The sequence below is a fragment of the Chiroxiphia lanceolata genome, chromosome 3 (assembly GCF_009829145.1).
Source record: "Chiroxiphia lanceolata isolate bChiLan1 chromosome 3, bChiLan1.pri, whole genome shotgun sequence".
In the NCBI taxonomy this organism is placed as follows: Eukaryota; Metazoa; Chordata; class Aves; order Passeriformes; family Pipridae; genus Chiroxiphia; species Chiroxiphia lanceolata.
In genome coordinates, this window is record NC_045639.1 from 102,310,911 (window position 1) to 102,318,376 (window position 7,466).

Here is a 7,466-nt window from a genome sequence, read left to right on the forward strand (position 1 = left end):
TGCCCATGGTGTGGGAACCCTGCAGGGGCAAGAGGAGATGTGGGCAGTGATGGAAGGACAGGGCAGGTTGGCAGCCTGCAGCACATGGTGGGACTGGAGAAGAGCAGGGGGGCCTTATATGTGTATAACCCTGATGGAAGAAAGCAAGAGGCTTTCTAGGTCCCTGGGGGAGACACCTTTCACAGACCAAGAAACTACCATAAGCCACTGGGTCTGAAATCAGGGCTGGAGAGAAGGCTTTGCTCCTTAAAGGATAGAGTGAGCTAGGGAATGTTTCTTTTCTATTTTTTTGCACAACCCAGCAGAGCTGATTTTCTGTTATTACAAGGTAGTCTAAAAAAAGAAAAGAATTTAAAAATCTGGAAGTCTTGGGGATGGAAGGGGAGGGTTAGAGCAGCCCCTTCGCAGAGAGTAAGGGACACCCTCCAAAGTCTCTGGTGTTCCCCACTATTAGACACAGAACTTTCTCAAATCCAAGTTAGGACAAGCTCTGAAGTCTTTCCAAAGGGGAAATGGCACCACGTTTGCTGCAGGTTTCATTTCTATCCTCTGGGTGAGGTGAGGGGGCACAGGCTGCACGCACCAGCAACTTCCTCACATCCAGCTGTTCCTGAGCACTTTGTGGGCACACTTTGGCTGAGTCTGTACAATTAAATTACTTAATGTAAGGCATTCCCAGTGAGACCATCTCCGGACACACATGGGAAGCTCTGTAACACAGCTGTCTCTCAGGGGAGCCATGTCCCCAGTATTTAGTAACCTTCACCTAAGAACCAGGACTGGGACAGCCTGCATGTGTCCAAGTACAGAAAAATCTACATAAATCACATAGATGTCTCCTTACCTCTGCCGCACAAAGACTCCTCTTTGGACTCACATGTGTATGAAGGAAAGGGGTCACCCTTCCTGAAAGGAGCTGGGAGTTCTGGGAAGAAAATGTTGTAACCTTCTAGAGAAGAGCAGAATTACAGAGAACAAAACCAAGTTACTATAATTTTAGTTGACCTCCCCTCTCATACAGAAGTTCCTCAGTTCACTGTGCGGGTAATTTCAGAGCACAGTGAGCAGATCAAACTATCCGCTTGAGAAGTTATTCCATAGGACATCTGCTCTGGCTGCTTTGAATCTTTAAAACAGCCTGTAATATACAGAGCTAAAACTGGAAGCAACAAACTTTTAGCTCCTAACTAACATCAACTTCAACTGTAAATTTAGGATTAGTCCAGGTTTGACATCAAATAGCTGCCAACAGAATCTGATTCAATAGCCTTAATTTAATAAAACACCCAAGGGTACACTGGTGGTGATTGCTAAGCTCTAGGTAAAATAAAGCCTGTTTCTAGCTTCCTGGACACCATAAAGAGTAGAGCTTAATAGAGTGGAAATTGCTTTCAGAAGTGTGGGAGATGGCTGGAGTATTCAGTGATACACAGCATTAGTCTCAGGGAAGTGACAGGCGTTTAACACATCAGCTCACACCACACTCCCTGGCTGGCATGTCGCAGCCACCTTGGCTTTGGAGACAGCTTCAGGTTCAGGCAGAAGCAGTCGTTCACAGCTAGGGTTTTACTGCTGGACTGACACATATACACAATTTGAAGACACTTAACAATAAAATAAAAATTTTCAGAAATACTAGAATACTGTTATTTTCTGCTGTCATGCAGGACAGACGTTCAGTTCTGCAGGTGTGGCACCTGCCACACAAGGTTAATTGAAATGGCCTTTCTGGTCTGTGCATGGATTGAGAGGAATGTGAACATGTGTAGGCAAAGCCAGCTCCTGTCAAAGAGAGGGAGGTCTGAGGACCATGCAGCACAGCCCATCTATCCCTGACTGTGCTAAGGGCATTCATCATTGAGGTCCTTTTTGCAGCTGAAGTGATGCTGTTTCAGTAACCCTCTAGGCAGCTTTCTTTTTGCCTAATGTACTATTTGAATGTATCTGATAAAAAAGCTAAAGAGAGGAAACTAAAACTGTTTTCAGTCTCAGGTATTCTCTCTGTACTGTTTTTTCAAATAACTACCCTTAACACTCACCTGAGACTGGATAAAATAGTGACAAACAGATGTTTGTTGAAACAGAGCATTCAAATATCCATAAAAGTAAGGGTTAAGGAATATAAGTTAGTAAATAGCTATACTGAAAGACCCCCCCTCAACCCTCTTCCAGTCACATCTGCATTGTCAGATGTGCTAAAGCAAATAGAGTGGTGTCCCCTAAGAATTATATCTAGGCAGAAATGTTTCCTCCCTCCCACCTGTCAACACAGCCATCAGTCCTATATCCACCAACAAACTTCACAATTCCTTGCTCACACAGGCAGAACAGTTACTGGGCACACACACTTGCTACCCAACCAGATTTCTGAGGGTCTGGCTAACTTTCCATTCAAATACTACTGCATTTTCCCTGTGCTGTTCATTTGGGAAAATCAACATTTCCTTCCATACCAACTTCCACAAGACACTTTCCCTCTGAGACAGATGGTCCTTAATAATGTGGATAATAAGTTCTGCACTTCCTGGTGTAAATCAAACTTCACTGAGAGTTGCAGCAACATAACACTAGTGTAAAAGCCAACTCAGGGCAATGTATATAAAATACTCTTGCTTCAGTTTTATATATCCCACTAAAACCAAAATTGATTTCTCTTCCTGCAATGTACCACATTAGGCTTGAGTTTAGTGGGAACTTTGCCTGCCTTAGGAATATTGGGGGGGGAACGATGCAGCAAAGACATCCTGGCTAATGCACCAGGCAAGCTCCCGTAAATCACTAAGAGGAAAATGAAAATGATGGAAAAGTCTGAGAGCTCCAGGAGAAGCTGTGCCATTTAATTGATTCTTTTCTCTTCTTGTTTTCATATGTAGATGAGAAAGCTGCCAGTGTCTTAAAGCTGCTTTTTGTCTTGCCATGTAAGGGGAACCTTGAATATTTTTTTAACGTACTGAGAATCAAGTACTGCTAAATCATCCTGGTCAGTTAAACATAAACACTAGAAGCAGAAAGGGAAAGAAATTTTAAGAGGAGTCTAAGCAGAGGAGTCTCTTTAAAAATAAAGTCTCATAATGAAAAAGAAGACTGAGCGGTAGGCTGTATGTGCCTACAAAATCCTGTTATTTTCAGTGCATCATTAAACTGATTTCAAAATGTTTGAACAACACAAATGTTGACCCTAGTGCTTTGGTTTTTGATTTAAACATGAAATGTTGTGATTCTCTATCCTATAAGGAAGTAACCTGTACACTCCACGGCAGTTAGACACCTTAACAAATTAAAATGATCTGTACTCATTAGAGTCTGTGCTAGAGCTCACAAGTTCTGTGTTAGGGCTAACAAAGTTATGGAAACTCAGGCAAGCAGTCACTCGACAAATGCAGCAAACTATTTGGCACTGCAAAGGAAAGTTTTGGTAAACCTTCTGGCAGCCTCAGGCTGTTTTACTGTGCAGGAGACAAACTGCAGCTTCAATTACTATAAGAGCATTACAGAGGAATTCTTTATCACTACGATGCACTCCACTAATCCCACACAATGTTTCCAATGCATTACTGTTATCAGCTTCACGAAGTTAGTGTTTTCCAGGCTTACTAGCATAGTAAGATACGGATATTTTACACAATATTTAGAATATGAAGCAGCTGTAGCTAGCCATTAGTTATTGTTGATTTTTTTTGTATTATTATTACTTTTACAGCAAAAATGATACACTACAAATGTCCTTTACCATATTCACATAAATAATGTATTTATTGTCATCATCATGGCTAGGCTTCGCGAACGAAGATTTGGGGAGGGCTCTACCCACATTTGCTACAAGAATGCTGGTGGCTAAAGAGGCCAATACGAGATAGACAAGTCCAGTTGCAAAAGGCACAGCAGAAAGACCCCTTGGATGATATTGGCAAGACATGATTCTTTCTGTGTTGTCTTTTCTCCTTGAGACTGATCCTGCGTGCGTTCTCAAAGGCATCAGCAGCATTATAGATGGTGTGTCTCCAGACCTCCCGATTGGAGGCCAGAGTAGACCAGTTATGATGATCAATATGGCCAAGGCTGAGATGTTGTTTCGGGAATTCCTTGTATCTTCTCTTCGGGGCTCCTCTCTTGTGGCAGCCGGTGGCAAGTTCACCATAAAGCACAGTCTTAGGGAGGCGGTGGTCCTTCATCCTTGAGACGTGTCCTGCCCAATGCAGCTGTGTTCTCAGCAACATGACCTCAATACTTGTAACTGCTGCCTGTTCTAGAACAGATGTATTGGTCACATAATCTGACCAGTGGATGTTTAGGATTGTATGGAGACAGCGTTGATGGAAGCGTTCTAAGAGCCGCAGGTAGTGGTGGTAGATGACCCATGATTTGGATCCATATAAAATTGATTTTAACTTCCCATATCTCTGAAGTCTCCACTTGTCCATTATTAACCAGTGAAGATTTAACCCTTCTGACTTAGTCTATAACAGATTAATCGCCATGAAATAATGCATACCATTTTGGTTTCTTCCCTTCTTCCATCAAGATAACTCCATAATTGGACACTTCTTCTCACTGGCATATTTTTCCCTTCATTCACCCTCATTTTTCATACCTTAATTTCAGTCTATTACACTTCAATGTTTTGTTTCAGAAAATGGAAATGATTCATCTCTCTTGATGCTCACATCTCTGACATGCTTGCTGAATGACTAGTGTTGTCCCACTAGTCGCAGCTCTCTGAACAGTGTCAGATCACAGAGGCGGGATTAGAGCGTGCCCAGGAGAGAAAATACACTGTCTCAAAACTTCATTTGGACATGTTCCGCTTATCCCCAAACCCCTGCATCACAAGAAAACTTCCTTATACATGTAACACTCAAAAGAAGCAAGGTTCATGTGCAGCAGCCCTGTCTGATTTAGTAGGATATTTTTGCACATATTTAAATTCCCCTCTCTTTGAGAGTGCTGGAAGACTCTGAAGCATTTGGCTGGAAAGAGATTGCTTTAAGCGTGCACTTAAGTGCTTTGCTGATCAGAATGTGCTTATGTTGAACCATACATGGCAAAAAAATGGATGTTGCTGAACTGCATCCAAGCAGGCTCCAGCAATTTTCTCCTCACAGCCACCAATCAGGCATCAGCACAATGGGACCTTGATTGGTCCCTACTGGGGCTGCTGCAATACAAATGAGAATGATTTTCTGCTCATGAATAACAGATAAAGTGTCCTCCTACTGCTTGAGAAATGAAATACCTAGAAGACAGCCTGACCTTTGCATACCCCTTACTTACTCATTTTGTCGAAACTTTACTAAATACAAATGTGGTTTTGTGCAATATAAAAAAAATCCACCCTAATTCCAACACTAGTTAGCAGGCAAAATTCAAGCAGAGAGGAGATAAAACCTGCATCCTCCACTGGGCTTTTGCTTGGGAATGGCCACTGGCCAGCTGGACACTTCTTGCTTGTTTGCAAAGGAGTGAATCACAACCTTGCCTGCCAGCAAGTCCTTCTATTTCTACTCGTTGTCACAGTAATAAATCAATTGTTGCTGCAAAACACAGCTCCTATCCAACTCGTAGGGAATCTGCAAACTCTCTGCAGCCCAAATGTCAACCAATTGCTGGCTGGGCTTTAGGGCTGGAGTGGTTATTGTTTGCCAGTTTGTTATTTGCATTGGAACAGCAAATTCCATTCGCAAAAGCCTTTACCATTTGGACCTGTTTGCCTTAGAAACAAATTAATTGCTGCCGTACAACATCATCCCTGCTGTGACTCACATAGGGCGCATTTGTACTGCCTTGGCTGGAGGAGTGGGCATTAGCTGCCAGGTGGAGTTCATCCTTGCATACTGGAGTTGTTATGGTCTGCTTCATGTTGGGCCTCTTACTGTCACGTCTGTTCACACGAGACCCAAGCAACTCAAAGATGCATTAAAGGAGCTGTTCCCGTACCTGATGCAACTTGTCTGCACAAAGAGACTGTAGAATGTTTTTGAGTTGGAAAAAAGATGTAAAGAGGCTATAAAGGTCCTCAATGAGCATCTCAGAGCTGACTGGGGAGGGTGCATGCAGGCTGCCAGAGCGGGGCTCGACTCAGCTCCAAGTACAAGATATTGTAAGAGGTGAATAGACCAGCCTAGGAGGCTCAACATATTTCCCTCAGCTAAACTTAAGGGGTGCCAAAGATTTCTTTGGAGGGGATTACTTTTTTAATCACAGGGTTGTAGACAGCCCCAAAGTGATAACTTCTGTGTCCATGACTGACTCTCACAGGTGTCAGTGCTTGTAACAGTGACGCTTGTCTTTGATGGCTTTCTGTCATATGATAACCACCCTAAAAAGCTGATGGTTCTCAATCTTCACGATTTTTAGAGGGAAAAACAATAATCTCATTAATTGTGACTAAAGAAGTTGCAATCATTTATAAGTAAACTGGGTGTTTGCTGAAATTCTCACATCTCTTAGAGCCACTCAATAGGTTGCAAGAAACTCTGTCACATCTGTCAAGGGAAATAAAGTGAGATAACTGGATTCCTCTACGTTTCTTACTGCTCCAGGGTAAATGAGATAATAGCAATGACAGAGAGAGGTGGGGGAGAGGAAAATAATTTGCTGGTACACTCCCTTCTGGGCTTAGCTTGCTTATCCAAACTGGTACATTTTGTAGACTAAAAACTGGATTTTGATTAGTAAGGCAAAGATATTAGGGAGCAGACCAACACTGTTGATTCTTGGGTAGCCTGCAATTAGAAGCGAAGTGCAACAAACTATTCTAAAATCTCAAATTTCAATCTAATTCACTGCTACATCAATTCAAAACACATGATAAAAAAATCCATGAAGCATCCTCTGTACATCAGTCCTGTGATAAGGGAGGCCAATTCCACCTGCAGTGGAAAGGAAAGGACTTTGGCAGTGGGCTGCAGGACTGGAAATATGCCTTACAGTGAGATTTTACGCAAGGTTTTGCCCACTGCTGCAGTTTCTCTTCTGCTCAGAGAACTTATGGGGCGCTTCCCTGTACTGCAGTATCAGTGTGAGAGAAAATGTTCTGTACAAGAACGTTAGATTTATTCCCACTGAATAAATAGTCAGATAGGGAGGGTGATGGATATTTGGGATGTATGTCTCTAGTATAGCTTTGCTTATAGAGACTAAAGTGAAAACAGCTCTTTTTATCCTTTATTTGATTCTACTGCTTTCTCCCTGGTTCAGACTATAGCACTGCTACGATTTAATGGGAAACAATAATTACGCCAGTGAAAGATCACCAGCATTCAAATGCTGGCTCATCTGCCTTGTCCTGATCAGGTAACAAAAGGAACACATCATCCCAATAGGCTACATCCTCTGGCTCACAGGGGATCTTCCAGATCTTTAACACTTAATGACTCAAAAACTGTCATGGTAAAGGCTTCAGGAATGCATTAAGGCCTAAGAGATCTGCCTTAAATAAATTTAAAAAAAAAAAAAAAGAGGAAAAA